The following is an 18,020-nucleotide window of genomic DNA, read 5'->3' as shown; positions in this document are numbered from 1 at the left end:
AAATCTGCCCTGAAGATGACAGCGTAGGTCGAAAGCTTTGGAAAATAAATGTAAAAATACTCCAGAAAGTTGAACAAATTACTACTTAAATTTCCTGTCGTATTTGCCAAGCTTTCGACGTGCACATTCATATTCAGGGCAGAATCGAAATAACGAAAAAACCACAAAAACGTAAGCAAACAGCGTAGAGCGCGCGCAGTAAATGCGCGTGCAGAAAGACAAAGGGTTTAAAAATTGCATCAAACTGTGCACATGATGGTTACAGGGCTATATAGGGGGAATTCCTTCTCTTAGTTCATTTTCTCTTGCAGGTGGTTAATAATCATTCCTAAGGGAACAGTATTATGTAGTGGCAGCCATGTTGGATGATGTTAACTATAGGTGGTTTATAATCATTCCTAAGGTAAAAACACTAGTGCAAGCCATGTTGGATGATGTTCACTATAGGTGGTTTATAAGCATTCATTCATTCATTCATACATTCATTTATTTATTCATTTATTTATTTATTTATTCAAGAACCATGATTCATAACTGAGATTATAAATTCCACAAATAATTTTATTCAAAACTATTGGTAGATGGTGATCATGAGCAATACATATTTCATAATTTCCTTAATCTTGACAATAAGTTAATCAGAATTTGTACTATTTGCTAGTTATTAGTTCCATTGGTAGATGGTGAGCAATACATATTTCATAATTTCCTTAATCTTGACAATAAGTTAATCAGAAGTTGTATTAGTTGCAGTGAATGCTTCATATGCAGTCAAACTCTCTTGCAGCGTTACATACATAGTCCTCTGCTCGCTTGATAAATTCACGACTTCGCCATAGATTCGGAGAAACCTATATAACAAAAAAGACTCGTTATCGCTATTGAACCGCAGCTCCGCACGGGGTCGAACTGAAAGCATGTGGAAGCAAAAAGTCCATGTATGCTCCATTGCATAGCTCTAACCAGTGTGAATTAGTTAGGGTTGATTCTGAGAGGAGGGAAGAAAATCCGGAGGGCTGGAAAAACCCTCAGCTCACATGGGGTGCCTGGGATTCGAACCCCGGACCTCAGAGGTGAGAGGTGAGTCCCCCGGATGGCTGTTCACTATTTAATTTGTTAGTACCGGGCTATGTAGGTTTTGGAGGAGGGTGGCAGTTGCTTTAAACAACGCTTGGGAAGAGATATCAAATTAAAAGGAGATATTCATTTTATATTTATGAATGGTCTGCAGAAATAATATTTAGGTCTGTGAAGAGGAAGGTGGAAGAGAAGGAAGGTGACGAAAAAGGTTTCATTTTAAAACTCAAGATCCACGTGCCTCTTCAAACCCATAATTTATAGATCGGTCTCTAAAATGTCCAGAACAGATAACCGGTTGAGTTGTTTTGTTAAGTGTTTCTTAGTAGTTGTTTGGCATGTTGTTTCAGAAGCAAATTCTAAATGTACTTTGATCAAACTTTAATAAGTATGATGTTAGAAAGAAAGAAAGAAAATGAGAACCACCATCAAGACGAGTAGGTAAAAAAGAATGAATGAAAATAATTTCTTTGTACTAATGGGCCCGACAGGTATTTCCAATATATCAAGATCACTGTGTAAGATCTGCACATATATACTTTGTAAGTATTAATGGGCCCGACAGGTATTTCCAATATATCAAGATCACTGTGTAAGATCTGCACAAATACACTTTGTAAGTACTAATAGGGCTCGACAGGTATTTCTCAATATATCAAGATCACTGTGTAAGATCTGCACATATATACTTTGTAAGTATTAATGGGCCCGACAGGTATTTCCAATATATCAAGATCATTGTGTAAGATCTGCACATATATCTTCGTAAGCGGTATTAATGGACCCGACAGGTATTTCTCAATATATCAAGATCACTGTGTAGGGTCTGCATATATATAATTTACCTTCTGTTGTGTTCCAACTAAATTATCTTTACCATCTTTACTTTCCTTATCAGTATTATCCGTATTACCTGTGATCACAGTCCCAGTAAAGACTAAATGACCTGGAGCTACAGCACACAGGAACATAGTCACCGCAAAAAGTGCTACTCCAAAGACTCGAACGTTCATTTTGGCCTATTTTTTTAAATTGCTATTCGGAGGTTGAAGCAAAGTAACGTATCGCTAGGCCTTCTTCTTTAATATACACCAGACCAGAGCAGAATCTTTCAATAATAACAAGAGAATAAGAAGTTTTGAAAAATATTAGAATTTAATTTGATTAGAATTTCATTAATATTCGGCGTTAGACTTGTGTTATTAGATTACCTACAATTTGATGGTGACTTTAATTGAAACTCTTGATCTTTTGTCTTCTACACTTCATTCTAATAAAACCTCTACGAGGAAACCTTCAAACTACCATCGAGAATTTAATTTTTTAGGGTAGTGAGTCATCGATCTGCTCAAGCCCTTGAGGGGGTCTTCGTGACTGATACTGAACTTCCTAGGGTGTTTTTGCACCAACGTGGGAATTATTTACACCACGAATTTGTTTTTCCTAAAAACATATTATGGTTTTATTTCAGTATTTTTGAACGTTGAATGCTGATCATGGTTGCATGCGCGTTGAATCCCAGGCCTGCCGGACTGATGCTGGTCGATGTTTACCGGCTGGACGGTATTATTTCAAGAACCTTATTATTCCCCTCTCAGGCTGGTGGTGTAACTCAGTGTTTGAGCCAACTGAACAACAGTCATGACGAACGCGAGCGAGAAAATTATAAGTACTACCTAAAAGGGACATGCTCGTTTCTAGATATTCCAGGAAGAGATATTAGATATTCACACCTGCTATCGACAAAGAGAGATCCGAGGACGTAGGCAGTATAAGAGAGAGAAATTATTATATTAAGTAATATCATGACATGAGGGCGACTAGTGATTAAATGTCCCCGAAAGCCGTGAGAGGCTTTGTTTTGTTTTGTTTGTCACTTTAACTAAACCTCCCGAGGCTTGAGGGGACATTTATTCACTAATCACCCGAAAGGTCATGCTGTTGGATTCAAACCAACAGTTGTAATATTATGATTACCGAGGAATAAAACTACTCTTTTGAATTGTATGTCAAAAAATAAATAAATAAAAAAAAAACAACAAACAAACAAAAAATAAATAAATAAATAAATGAATAAATAAGATAAAATAAAATAAAATAACGAGTCTTTCAAAGATTAGTTCACTTTGATTAACCAGAGCAGAATTAATTACATCTTTATTTATCATAGTTAATTAATGGAGCGTAATGGTTGTGAAACCTATTGTTCTAGGTTTTCGTTCTACTTTATATGACGTTGACCGTGCACAGAGAAGGAAATGTTGGTCCTTCGTAGTACTCCGACGAAGGAGTAACGCCCGAAACGTCAGTTTCACGAAGCTTTTTATGGTGATTCAATTTATCTACAAGTTCATACTGTTTTATTCAGAAACACCGACGCAGTCCACGCAAGTACTCTACTAGTTATCACCACTCTATCATCTAGTAACTTAACTGTATCTGCACGGAAATGTTTATCCGCATGGTTTTTGGTCATCGGACAAAAGTTTTCTCTTTCAAAATGTTCATACATGAAAATAATAAGGAAATGAGTATTTCCAGCCACACTTGCTTTGATTCATTGTTCACGGTGCATTTAACAAATCGACGTCAGTTTTCTATGGGTCTGTACTGTAATCGAACATGAAATGACGTCAAAATGATCCAAACTCAAGTAGAACCACTAGCGCAGCGAGCCAATCAGCGCGCGAGAAATTTTCAAGTTATGGTACAAGAAATTTTCGAATGAGCATGTTTTTACTGAAATCGGAATTAATATAAGATAGCTGTTAAACGATTCTCTTTAGCCCTTTTTTATTTGATTTTTCATCGCTATTGTCCTCTTTTATCACATTCGCGTAAATTCCAGTGTGCAGTACGGAATAAAATACCCAGCCCCCTCCCCCAGGGATTTTTGAATCGACAGACGGACGGTGACCAAGGGAAATAGAGGGACTGCAGTCATCGACTCCCGTGCGTCATCAACTTGCGCACGCGCGCTCTTTTCTTTTATTGTTTTGGCCGACACTGGTGAAAAAAGCACTGCGCACGCTCGGAGATGGCGTAGCGTAACTAAGGGCAACTTATATTTTTGATGCCGGTGTTTTGATCGTTTTACAAAATCGCAAAACTTAAGAACAATACTGAAAACTTAATGTTGTCCTTTTCGCAATAGCAAGATAATTTCGATTGTGATACACTGCTGATTTATACGAAAAAACTTTTGTTTATACAAAGCAAAAATAATCTTTGAAAATGCCGCCACTCGCGGCCCGACATCGACATCCAGTTTGTCTGATTTGCAGATCATCACATGGTCGGATTCTATGTAAAGAAATCCAAAAATATCTGTAAAATTACAAAACGAATATTTTAAAAATAGCCCTGTCGGTTAAAATAAAACCTACGCTTTAGATGTGATTAATTGTTATTGTCCGCCATTTTGTTTTTTCTCCCAACGCATGCGCAGTGCGTTTTTCACCAGTGTCGTTTTGGCCACTAAAAACCAACGAAACGAAAAGAGATCACGCGCGCAAATTGATGATGCACGGGAGTAGGGAGCTCCCCAGCCCCCTCCTCCAGGGATTTTTGACTCGTAACCAATCTTCCTCGGCCAAACGACACGGACAGACAGACGAACGGTGACCAAGTGAAATAGAGGGACTTGCGCACGCGCGCTCTTTTCTTTTATTATTTTGATCACTAAAAACCAACGAAGCGAAAAGAGAGCACGCGCGCAAGTTGATGGCGCACGGGAGTAGGGTAAGGTGAAAAGTAAACTGCATCCGGATATATCCGGTTATTAAAAATAGCCCAACTGGGAATTCACATGGCGCGCGCATTATTAAGATGTTTCGCTCTCATTTATGTTCTCTTGATTTAATAGTTAGCTAGTTTAATAACTAGTTACTTTTTTTTCTAGACCTATGTGAAAAACAAAATAAAATGTGACCTAAATATAATATTTTTGACCGCTTTCAATGTTTACGCTTTTTACCGTAAAAAGGGTTAACTTCCACGCACTCTGACAGCTAAACGAAGTCGGGGACCCCCCTTTTAAATTTACTTATTTTATTTCTAGTATGATGTACTTGTATTATGCAAAGTCTGACGATGGAATCTTTTCCCCATAAACGTCCTTAATAAGTTTTGTTACCAAGAGATGCTTAGCACTATTGATGTAGTTTATGTTTTACAAAGAAAGTTTCACCCAATCAGGCAGGGTAGCCGATATCACTTAAAACTGAGTAGACTTAGTTTATCCACATATTCTTGACTAAGACCCTTAAACACACCGTAAGCATGATGAGTCTGAAAAAATGCCAATGCAAAGTAGCCCTTTATGGACTCGTTCTTTTTCATTTTAATCTAGTTTACATTTTATTTAAATTTTAAATGTTACAACAATTTCAGTTCAAAATACAGATGTAAAGTATTCAATGTAGTTTTTACAAATTATTTGCTTTATATGTCTTATCCAGTCTAAGATTGGCATGTTTCTAATATACATGCGGTCATTTATAATAAAAGCGTATATGTAAGAACATTGTATACTTCTTATTCTAAGCCGGTGTTTAACCAAATCTAAGAGGGTTCCGTCAAGGTACGCAGTTAAGCTGTCGTGCAGCCTCACATATTTTTTCCTTAGTAGTCATTACTTGTCGTCTAGCAGCCATGTCTCGTTTGCCGTTTGGTGGCTTCGAGGTTGTTCTCTAAATTGTGAGATACGAATTAATTAGTTGTAATGAAGTTGATAAGATCAAGACATTTTTAAATTTTCAAAGCGACCATCTTCGTTGAATTGAAATGGTTTTTAGGCTGCGTTCGTAATGTATAGCAGAGGTGGGGGGGGGGGGGGGGGGTGAAATCTTTAAAAGACAAAAAATTTCTTAAGACTCCCCCTTGAAGTCCCCCCCAAATAACTATTTCCCTCCCCCCCCCCCCCCCCCGGGCAATCTCTTGTAGCTTCTTCTAATAAATTTTGCATCCCCCCAGTTATCTGGAAAAAAAATTCAACTCCCCCCCCCCCCCCCCATTTTACTGGCAAACATTTATTTCACCAATCTCCTTGCAACCCAAAGGCTTTTACATTAAATTGTGTGGTATTCAAAATGGCGCGAGTTTTGGTCGGCGGGTCGACCGGCCGTTGCTGGCTCAAGTAAATTTCAGCCAACCATCTTCTTCATTTTTGAATATAACACACACAAAAAATTATTAATTAAAACAATTTTACATTATTTCTCTCTGGCCCTATTTGAGCGCAGCAGGATGCATGTTTTAGCCAAGAGAGATCTGGTTTCCTATCTAGGAGTTCTTCAGTTGTGAGTGGGTGGATGGGGGAATGGATGGATGGAGTGCCGCGGGATAGGTAGAAAGAGTGGATGTGAAGGAATAATTTGATGAAGTTTATAAACCCTGGTCCTATTATCAGAATTAGGAAAGACGTATTTATTGATATAGGCTAAATGATATATATATTTAGAGACTTGATAAATAAATTACTTCTTGTCCACTCTCACGCAATCCCTTTTCTTCAGGCCATGACCCTCTTTATGACCCTCAACGAAAATGTGAACTTTGAAGAAATTTTGGATTTTGTTCCTTGTCTCCTCGTGTATAAGGCCCTGGCTAAACGAGGAAACAAGTTTCCAGAAACATGTTTCCCACGCTTATGTTCGCCGATGATTCCAAATTTAGCCACATGCAAAACATTGCTACGCGAAACAAATTGAGCTTCCAAAAACACGCAAAAATGTTTTTGCTGTGCGGCAGACACTTTTCATGCTTCCAAGACGCATGGAAACAACGGTTTCCCAATGTTTCCTCGTTTAGCCACGAAAGTCAACATTCTAAAAGTTCGTTGCTTAGCAACGCTAGCTCTATCTTGAAAGTGCGCATGTGCTAAGCGATATTGAGTAATCATGTTTCCCGATGTTCCCTGACAGTTTTGCCATGGAAATATGTTTCCTCGTTTAGCCAGGGCCTAACACAGCTAGGTTTGGCCACTCAAAAACAAACTTAGGAGAATCATTCCACTCTTTCTCCTAATAGTCAATTTTCGATGTTCTGGTTGAGTGATTAGTACAAAACAACCCGAGTCAAGGTTCCGGGGGAAACTATTGCGCAATCGTAATCAATCTATTCGTTTCATTAAAGAAATATTGCGTAAAATTTTTTATGTAGACGCTGGTCTGTTTTAGATGCTCTCTTATTGTCATTCTACGATTCTTTATTTTAAAAACTGCAAAATTACCAATACAATAGTTTTATATATATATAAAAAAGAGAAACGCAAGAAAATGTTTTGTGTTAGCTAGCTTCAGGTTGGATATAAGAAATGACTATAAACTTTCCATAAAGAGGGAAATTTACCAGCAGCAAAAAAAGAAAAGGATGAATATTGATAAGAAGGGAAAGAAAGAAAGAAAGAAAGAAAGAAAGAAAGAAAGAAAGAGAGAGAGAAAGAAAGAAAGAAAGAAAGAAAGAAAAAGAGAAAGAATGGAAGGAAGAAAGAAAGAAAGAAAGAAAGAAAGAAAGAAAGAAAGAATGGAAGAAAGAAAGAAAGAATGGAAGAAAGAAATGGAAGAAAGAAAGAAAGATCTCAAAGAGTAAAACATACGCAATCACGCATAAAAGGGATCGATGACTAAGAACGACAAGGGATAAAGAAAAATGAAATAAAAAAAGAAATACTATTTAAAGCCATAACCTACTTTTTTGGAAGTCCTCGTTCTTAAGAAGGCTTGTCCTTGAGGTAACTCGATCAGCAAGACAACAATAACAATACATGTTACTAAAAACGATTTCATCTTCATCTTGTGCAATTTCTCTTATGTAGCTAAAGGTGTCTTGTCTGTACCACTGCAAATCCCTTTATAAATTTTCTGTATTATTACACATCGATATCATAGCTTGGCTACTGATTGACTACTGCTTTAAGTCTAAAATTGATATTGATAGCGTAGGGTTGTCACTTAAGATGTAAACATTAGGGATTCTCTACTGAGCCAGCTGTTTTGACAGCTAGGTCACTTTGACAGCACTCATAGTTCCTTTTGTAAACAAAGAGTAGGTATCTAGAACCTGCTACTGTGGGATGAGGGAGAATGAAAGTAAGGAATAAAGAATGATCCTGAGAGGAATAAGTAAATCGATGGATGAACGAGAGAACTCTATTAAATATTTCAACTTGTTGACTGACAACATATGTTATTATAAATTAACGAACTGAATCTTCGCAGCATTCAACCCCCCCCCCCTCCCCCCTCCCTTTTTCGGAAGTGAAAAAGAGAAAAAGGAAAAGGAGGATAAAAAAGAAAGAAAATAAATGGTAGTAAAAAAATAAAAATAAAAAAGAAGGAAAAAATGAAGATAAGGAAAACCAGAATGAAAATAAATAAATGGAAAATTATTTCTGGAAATAAAATTATAATAAGAAGATTGAGGATGGCTTGTTCAAAGATAATGACCTTTGGCAATTAAAGAGTGAAACAATACTCGCCAAAAAAGGACAATATCAGTTCAAGTCCTAACTATAAGTGTAAATGAAGCTTCTTTCGCGGCTTGATAAACTACGATAAAAACCCTCCTAGTTCCTGAGTAGCTAATATTTTGGATGTAAGCCTCTTCTCTATAACGACCAAACTTCAACTATAACTTCTTATGAAATTATGGCACGCTAAATAAGACAAAGGCATGAACCTAAAATTCTTAAACGACTCAAAAGAAAGGATTTCAGAAGAAAATAAAAGAAAAACAATGAAAAAAAAATATTTTAAAGCCTTAAATCGAGCCAGGTAGGTAATTAGGTTTATAATAACACTAAAGCAGTGAGGAAAAAAATGAAGATTTTATTTTCAGTTTCAAAATTTTAAATAAGTACTCAAAACCGAATGAAAATTCATTAGTCAGTATTTCGCTCGCATTTTCCAGTGGACGAAAAAAAACCTAAATTAGATGATAGCATGGTGAGCCTTAGTGACAATGATTCGTTTACCTTGAACAGGTGTTGATAAAATGAAGCATATCGATTCTTTTATAATGAAAAAAAAAAGTAAAAGGTGGGCTTAATAGAATATCAGTCAGTTGACAGCGAACTCATATTTTACCTCTTTTTCGGTAATAATTAGTGCTAGGTACTCTTAAGTAGTCAGTTTCGTTCACAAGGGTGAATGACTAAGCAAGGTCAGTAGAGCGAAGGTAGTCCTAAAATAGATTATATTTCGATATTATTAAAAATGATAAGGATTGCAGTCAAGAAGTAGAATTCAGCGATCACTAATCATCTGTAACTAAAGAAAATAAAAGACTCCTCGATAAACTTCATTCACTCTGACGCCCACATTCATGTTTTCCTCGGCATAAATGCGATTTTTCAACCCAACAGGTGCTGTTTTAGGAATATGTTTAACTTTGTTTTCCGTTTGCAGGTTGAAGTTTTAAACATGGCTGACATGACTAGCAGGTCGCAGCTCGAGAATTTTCTTTGTAGGTTTTTGATGGACATTGTGACAGTGCATGGACGGGCAGGGTGCATGATGACTCATGGTCGGGATAAGTTGTTAATCTTTTATGCAGTTCTTATAAGTAATAATGTTTGGACAGTAATGTGAGAAGGTAATTATAAAAAGACAATTCTCGTCGGTTTTCTCGTCTGACTTTAATTATCCCTTTTCTTTTTGACCAAGCTGGACGAACATACACCAGTAACACCTGCCATTGAGAGACCGTTGACCATTAATAACGGTATTGTTCAGCCTGAGCTTTCAAGCTTTAACCTTAAAGCAAGGGGATTTTCCTGTGAATTCGGAAACTAGACAATTTAACGGTAATGAGAGAAAACCCCCAAAAAAACAAATAATTTTATACGAACGCTGCTGGGGTATGGGTTTTGAAGTCTAGTGAGGTCTAAACATTTGAAAGTACATGTTAGATATTGATGATAACCTATCAAAGAAGTTAATATGATATTACAATAAATTCACTTGAGATTGAAGAGTGGACCAGGAGAGGTTTTATAGTACAGCCTCATATAGACCATGAATTCTGTCACTCATAATTAAAATAGCATATGATAGTCTTTTTTTAACCAGCAAAGAAAAACCGAAAATGTGTGTAATTAAATGTGAAATAGAAAGGGAAGTTAACTTATTTTCCCAGCAAGACCAAAAAAAAAACCTGAATCCAGTTGCATGTATGTTTCTATGTTTGTTTCTTAAAGAAATAAGGTTATCAATCAGAAATAAGGACAATGTTTTTAATATTCTCAAGCCGGTAAACACTGGTTGATAAAAATGGCGTAAAAGACTCGCATTTATTTAAGGACGTTGAATAACCTTACTGCTTTTTGATGATCATTGATACCCTCATTTCTTCCCGGGCTTGGCGCGTCATAATTCAAGTCGGCTGAACGTTTTTTTAAAAATCCCGTTTCTCGTTCCCCCCCCCCCCCCCCCCCCTCTTCAAATTTTAACTAGTTCTAAATCCTGATTCCATTTATTGACTGCCTTATCAAGTTCAAAATAGTTTTACGAATACAAATGAATACGTACTCAAACACACTTTTACTCATCTAGTCAAACAACAACTGGCCGGACTGAGATATTCCGTTTAGAAACAACTGAAAAACAACATTTAAAAAAATACGTACACTGAACTATAGTTTTTCTTTGCCTTTTGAGTCGATACTGGTTATGTGCTGGCTCAATTTGGTTATTGACGGTTTTCAAATGTCTTTATGTATATTTATGCACTAATAAAGAAATTCCACCTGTTCTATGATCAACAAGGAGCAATTTTCATCATATTAATAACTTTTTGAGGTTGTCCTAAGCAGTAATGACTCACCCATTCTATGACGACAGTTAATTGAAAGACTTCTGCAGCTGAGAACCGACTGTAAATATCTCTTTATTTTATCAAACGATTTAACATTTACTCATAAAAATCGAAACTACTGTTGGTCAGAACTTTTGTTGTCATACAGGAAAGATCAAATACGGGGCAAAATTACTCGATGCTAGTTACTAGAAAATGATTGGTAGTTCAGTTGCTTAGCAACACTCATAAACTGCAAACTTTTCTTTTTCAAAATGGCTTCCCGTTTTGCATTGGCAAACGATAAGAAAACTAAAAATTTCCAGCGAAAATGAGAACACTGGAAAGAGTACAGGTGTTTGGATAATTTTTTCCCGTAAATGGGCCTCGAAAAAGGCTACTAAAGTAGTCCTAAATGTGTACAGCTTCACCTCCTCCAAATGTGACTTTGAACGCCATCGCTGGCAATATTTCAGCACAATCATCTTGGTCTGGACTTAAAACGCCACTTTAATTGGCTTCTTCCTTTAGACTCTGATTCAGATTAAGAATTTTGTTGGAAGGAATCTAGTTTTATGCATGTTTTTATGGGTTTTGACGGGATATTAAATACGTTTGCCATTCTTTCGGTGAAGCACTATTTTTTTCAAGATTTCAAACAGTTCATTCCGTGGGATCCAAAGGAAACTTGCCAAATAATCATTGTTTAAACTCAGTAATCTATAATACTTTTTTGTAAACGAGAAAACCTTGAAGTATTATTGTCCAAAGTTTGATAGAAGAGTGCAGATGTAAAAAAGAAACACGTTTGAATTCTGAATAAAATTCTTTTGACTCATAACTACATTTGATTTGTAGTTCAGAATAAATGACAACGCACGGGCATTATATTTGTTTCAAGACGGATTTTTTTCGTAGAATTTTGCCCTATATATGATAAATTATTATTAAAATTATAAGGATTAATTTCACTTGTGTTAATTAATCCTTAATTTTACTCCTCCCCATACGATTACCTATACTTTAAGAGTTATTTTCCGACTCAGTAGTTTGTCCTGAAAACATTTTTACTTTTTACAGTTTGAAATTAGACCAGCAGAAAATGGTTGCCGATGAAGATAAGAATGTTTTTTTTTTTTCTTATTTGCTTTTACTCTTAATTTGTTAAATATCCAAATTGCTTGACTAAAAAAGGATATTGCTTTTAGGGGAGGGGAAGTGGTATCAGATAATCTTTATGATGTAGCAACAAAAATTCTGTAACCAATAGGCGATAAAAAATAAAGGTCGTAATAATATCCCATAAGGTGACTGACTACTTTTGGTTATAATTCTAAAAAAATTTAAATACGATATTGTTTAAGGGAAATATATTGCTGATTTCAAATATGAAAAGAAAAAAGAGGTGTGCCGAGCTTGTTTTCGAGATAATCAGCAGCATTTAATGGATGCATATGCCTACGCGCGTTTTTGAAGAATAAATTGCGCCACCGGAAGTGATAAAAAAATAAAACTCACAAGATAATAATAGCTCTTTACAAACTCTATAATTGCAAAAATCCCATTCAACTACAAGAACTACACGACAACACACGACAACATAACAAGAACAACAAAAGCAGCAACAGCAACATGCAACACCTCACGAACAACAGGGACAGCAGCAGCAACAACACTTTCAAGACTCTCAGGTAATTACCATAAATTTACAAACAAATGTTGCTGATTATTTTATAAGTTAAGCCTATAATCTGTATATTCAGTAACTACCGTATGTCCTATAAGCTTATATGTTGTATCTACACTTATTAAATTCTCAATTTTCTGTATGTTCGGGTTGATGTTTTGCTCTCTTTTATATAAAAGATAACACTTGAGTGAGCTAATATTCTCTTCATTGGTTTTTGGATACCATATCGAATATAGATAGCTTCATTAGTTACATAAGTTTATATCTAAAAAAATTGAAGCCAAAACAGTACACAAACAAATATTTTTCTAGTAGATGTGGCAAAATACTGGGACGTTTTCTATAATTGATTTCTTCAGTTCAATGTGTTAATATTAAAGTTCGTATGACATATGTCTGTTCTCTTAGTCTCAGTTTGTATAGACTTGTCAACATTTTTGCAATTTCACTGTGACATTCATTTTTTTCTATTTTTGTTTTACCAACTACACATTTTTTCTTTTTCGGTTTTACTGTTTTACGTGTTTTTTTAATCATTATCATTTATTCTTTTCATTTATTCCTTTCATTTGTTTCTTTTGATCATATCTTACTTCACTGTTATTGCTTTTGTTATTGGCCTATAAAGCAGTAGCTACATGTAGGACTATACTTCATAGATTGCGTATTTTTTTAAACCCTAGAATGCTAAGTTATATTGAATGTTTTTAACTTCCCTTCCCACTCGCTCCATGTAGAATAGCTCAGTTCTTGGCGGGTATTCATTGGTATTCATTGAGTATAAGTTATTCGAGGGTATTTAAGGAGGCTCGAAACAGTATTTCTTGAGCGCGCGCTCTATAAATTTTTAATATTCAAACTGAAAAAAATCAAAAACTCTGTAGTGAAATTTCTTCAAATTTTGCATATGGCTTTAGTTTATGTTTTTGAAAACTTAAGGAAAAATTTAAAAAATTCTGTAAGAGGGAACTATTCCAAACAAATTATTATTTTTTTTTACGAAATTCCTATTACAGATTTTTTTTTCCTTTTTTTGCCAAAAAGAAGATTACGATACAAACTATAATATTCCGGTTTTTAAAAAATTTCACCATTTGGTTCCTGAGTTATGATTTTTTAAATGAACATTTTTGATGGCATACCAAGGGTCTGACATCATTTTTTCATGCTCATTGTGATCTTTGGTTTATAGTCTTGCATTCCGGGTTTACTTGCTGTCATATTATAGCCATATTAATTTTTTTTTTAGTTTATAATTGTAAGTGTATGTGAAGGCACAAAACACTTTCCAACCTCCTTAAGATACTCGTCTTATCTCCCTTTTTACAACTTGCGGTGTTTTGTTGTTGGTATGAAAAGGTAATCCATAGGTTCGACGTTTAACTTCAAGTATAGGATCCAGGTTCAGATTGTTTTTGAACTACGCTACACAAACACATTGTATCTCGCAGTATTTTTTGGGATGCTTATTTTAAATAACATATAAAACACACGCGTTTGTTACGATTTTGAGTCAGGGATACGACTCACTGTACTCATAAATCGAATTCAAAAGATTATCGTGTTAGGTGGTACTACGTTTTGAGGAGGGATCGAGGAGAACCGAAGAAACGTGTGGAAAACCCCGAATCAACGTAGAGACTGACCTAAAGAGTGCTATATTCACTTGTACTGCGATCTCAGTAAGCACTATGGACCGGCCATAGTGCTTAAAGAACAAGAGTTCAATACAAGCTTGGACCGTCCTTTCTAGATTTATGGAATAATATCTTTGAGTTTTTTTTAATATTTTAATTTATTTTTTATTTTTTTTCTTACAAGAAAATATAATTGATATTATTTGCTGTACGTCAAACGATACGATCATGGTGATGTGAGCATTCATTCGGGGTTTTTTTCTTACCCTTTTTTTTCGTGTTAAGTATAATCCCAAGTAATAGTGTTCGATTCTCCATCGAACAGACAGGATGTGAGAACTGTGAGAAAACAATGTTTAATGAATGACTAAAATTCAGCACATTTTGCTAGCTCCACCTTGTCGACATACAATCTTCGTTATGAAACACCTCAAGAGGACACTACAACCAACTCCTCAAATGTTGTTGCAGAAGATTAGTTCAAGATGTGGCTGGGTCTTCTACACATACACACTTGAAATCCCATTACAAAAGGCACACAGCAGTTTTCATGCATTTTTCTTGGTGTATTTAATGTGACGATGGTATTGGACCTACTTGTTAGGTCGTGGTGTATATGTGATGGCTGGTATTTTGTATGTGTTAGCTTGCCGAGCAGGTAATGTTAGGGGTATCCTTATCAATCTTGTAGACGGAGCTGTAGATTGACCGCACCCAGCAAGCCGAGTGCTAAGTATATTCAAGAGGTATCCTACATCCAATAGACCAGAGATGCCAGTAAAATTGTATGTATAATTAGTGACTAACAGTCCAAGTAAAACAAAAGAAAGCAATGGGATTAGTGTCTACTACTGTGCATAGTTAATATTAACTATGGGCTAAGTAAAATCACTATATAAGGATCTTATAATATCCCTATCAACAAAGAAGCTAAACTTTCTTTACACACGATTATAATCAATGACTTTATTACTGATTCACAAGTTAACGACATTACCAAATGAAACAATATTTCTGATGACGTTCTTGGCTACAAAATACCGCATAGACAATCTAGCAGGTTATTGCCAATTTAAAACAAATTCCATAAATGCGGCCAGGATAGGGAGGCACGTTTTGATAACACTGATGATGTAATGATGTGTGTGTTGCCACGAGGCCTTAAACTAGAAGACAGGATGTTTCATTAGCTTTAAATTAATCTATTGAAAATACCAAAAAAGCAGGTCTAAATGAGATTTGTTCCATTAAGAGTTATATTAAGAGTTTTCATGAAGATATAGAAATATAGATAAGTTATAGTGCTTGGGAACGAGGTTATTCCGGGCGAAAGCCCTTGGAATTAAATTCGGAAAAATAATTTCCGACCTCGCTGGGAATCGAACCCACGACCTTCGGAATTGTACTACTGATGCTCTACCAGCTGAGCTAGAGGTCAGACTGAGAGCAGGCCGGGGTAAAATAGATGTAAGGTAGCGGTAATTATGATGCAAAGATGAGAATATGTGGACCGCATGGCACTAATGAAATACATGAAGATATAGAAATATAGATAAGTTATAGTGCTTGGGAACGAGGTTATTCCGGGCGAAAGCCCTTGGAATTAAATTCCACATATTCTTAAGAGTTTTCATGTTCCTAGCAGTTGGCGAAAACCATTCAAATACTCAGTATTAAACTGACATATCTACTTTTCCAGGCTCAGTGTCTCGTTACCAACAAATCATTCCTCATCATATTCTCGTATTAATATAGAGATGATCTTAAATTCTATTTTTGTAGCTTAGTAATAGCAAAACGTGTTGGTAGATGGTGGGATGGTGGGTGGTTTAAGTACGCTTCCTTCTTCGTTTGTCGTACCGTCTGAGTCCAATCTAGAGGGCGTTTTGTAGTCTAAAAATATGGATCATTCCTGAAAAAAAGTTGGTTAGTGTACACGGTCTTCAGTGTTAAAAGCTAGCACTTGAGTCTTACAAACACTAGTCAATTGAAAAAGGAAATCTTTGTTAAGGCTGTAAGTAGCACTTAGCGTCATCAGCTTGAGAAAGATAGATCCTTTAATCCTATGGCTTTAGAGATCGTTTGTGTTTATGACGCGCAAAACCACGTATATTGCTTCTCAATTTGGCTTCATCAAGGACTATTTTTGAGTTCTTTCTTTGTCCTATTAATATATTTGTTCTCCCCAGCTGACTAACTAGCTTGAAGGACCTTGTATGCTCGACTTTCATTTGATCTTTTCAAGTATGAAACTAATCTTCAGGCTTTGTGTAAAAAGAGATATAAACTGATCACAAGTTGGCGAAATCACAAACAAGAATTTTCTGGACAGAGCAAAGATGTCTAAACTACAAGTATTTTTCTTTATTTTTTGTTTTATTTTAGTTGTTTTGTCATTAGTTTGTGATCATGCGACGGCTACCTCGGCAGTGTGTACGGGATGCAGGGATATTCCTTGCTGTAGGAAACGGGAATTGCTGAGAAAGGTAAGACATTTGATTTTTACTCTATAGTACTGACCAAGTACAATTCTAAGTTTGAGTTCTTCTGGTAACAAAATATTCAATGAACTAGTTGATGTACTTCAACGTTTTTTGCAACAGCAGTAGGCCGAGAGGTATTCTTACATTTGTTTAGCTTTGGTATGCGAGTAAGTAGGTCTAAGGGAAGGCATTTTCTATGATTGAGATAAGGGGACTATGGGGTAGGAGGACTGAGGAATAACGTGTATTCTGTTCTATCTAAAACTGTCAGTGGGCACTGGATGAGGCCGAGTCGCAGAAGGCGTTTTGAAGGATGGTCTTAGCCCATCCCCTTTCCCTCAGTAAGAAGTTTATTTAATGACCCTTGAGTCAACAAGGCAAAAAGCTTTCGTCAGAATAGAAAGGTTTGGCCCTCCACCAAAGTGTAATATTTTATTATTGAGGGGTAAAGTGCACACAGTCGGCTTCCATTGATAGCAGTTGAATTTCAACTGAAGAAATTATACCGACGTTGAATATATCGGTACTTTACTTTAGTTTTAGCTGACGACCCTCCCCATGCTCTGAAGCCCCCGCCCTCCAACTTTTAACTCAAAGAGTAAAACTGCAAACCAAAAAGAAAAACACTGAACAAATTGAAAAAAAAAACATCCCATTTTCCCTAGTGAAATTAAACAGGCAGCGGCTGCATTGCAACTCGCTGGGGCAGTGTATCGTATGTAGTAACAATATTGAATGTGTCTTGGAACTCCCGGCTGTTCTAATTATTGATATTTTCTCTTTTCATCGGTAGCGAGTAGTCGCTGAAGAACGATCCAAAGATATTTGTGCTGTGGCAAGAACCCTGGGCTGTCATTCAACGAATCCTTCAAATGACGAACCTTTGGACCTGGATTCAAGACTATGAAAATGTGAATACGAATAGAGATGACAATCACAGGAAAGTAAAAAACGAAGGAAATATAATTAAGACAGTTCTAATTCGATTTGTGAAGAAGAGGATAACAACTAAAACAGCAACAAATTTGTAGAAATATATGGTAGTTTTAAGACGGATATTTATAAAGTAATAAGTCAATTGAAATATAATAATTGTAAAATCAAAACTAGTCAAAAAAATGGCATTGATGAAGTATTTATTACAGTCAACCAGCACATGAGAAAAAATGTGGTGTCGCTTTTCCTTTTAAAATCATAGATGTTCAGGCCACCAAATGGGGAAAAACATGAAGTTGCTTGATAACGACAGTGGTGCAATAACTAACGAGTCTCATTTTTATTGCAATAATGGTGGGCATGTTTTTCTGACTTCATGAGTAGAGTCGTTTGTTGGTTCTC

At 35.9% G+C, this 18,020-nt stretch overlaps 3 long non-coding RNA genes across 3 annotated transcripts; 1 reads left to right on the top strand and 2 right to left on the bottom strand.

Moving 5' to 3' along the window:
- Window positions 1-540: 540 nt before the first annotated feature.
- On the bottom strand, window positions 541-2,128 carry LOC148905981 (uncharacterized). The gene is made up of 2 exons (XR_016121485.1): window positions 1,923-2,128; window positions 541-851 (listed from the first exon to the last, which is right to left on the bottom strand). It is a non-coding gene; the product is annotated as an uncharacterized LOC148905981 (long non-coding RNA).
- Window positions 2,129-5,376: 3,248 nt separating this feature from the next.
- On the bottom strand, window positions 5,377-7,998 carry LOC116292867 (uncharacterized). Its single transcript, XR_004196732.2, has 2 exons — window positions 7,770-7,998; window positions 5,377-5,768 (listed from the first exon to the last, which is right to left on the bottom strand). It is a non-coding gene; the product is annotated as an uncharacterized LOC116292867 (long non-coding RNA).
- An 8,502-nt stretch (window positions 7,999-16,500) lies between these two features.
- Window positions 16,501-17,945, top strand: LOC148905980 (uncharacterized). Its single transcript, XR_016121483.1, has 2 exons — window positions 16,501-16,685; window positions 17,476-17,945. It is a non-coding gene; the product is annotated as an uncharacterized LOC148905980 (long non-coding RNA).
- The last annotated feature ends 75 nt before the right edge of the window (window positions 17,946-18,020 follow it).

The sequence above is a fragment of the Actinia tenebrosa genome, unplaced genomic scaffold (assembly GCF_029948245.1).
Source record: "Actinia tenebrosa isolate PJP-AT-01 unplaced genomic scaffold, QUT_ActTen_1.0 PGA_scaffold6__47_contigs__length_16458017, whole genome shotgun sequence".
In the NCBI taxonomy this organism is placed as follows: domain Eukaryota; kingdom Metazoa; phylum Cnidaria; class Anthozoa; order Actiniaria; family Actiniidae; genus Actinia; species Actinia tenebrosa.
The sequence above is the reverse complement of the archived record's forward strand: the minus strand, read 5'-3'. Positions and strand labels throughout refer to the sequence as shown.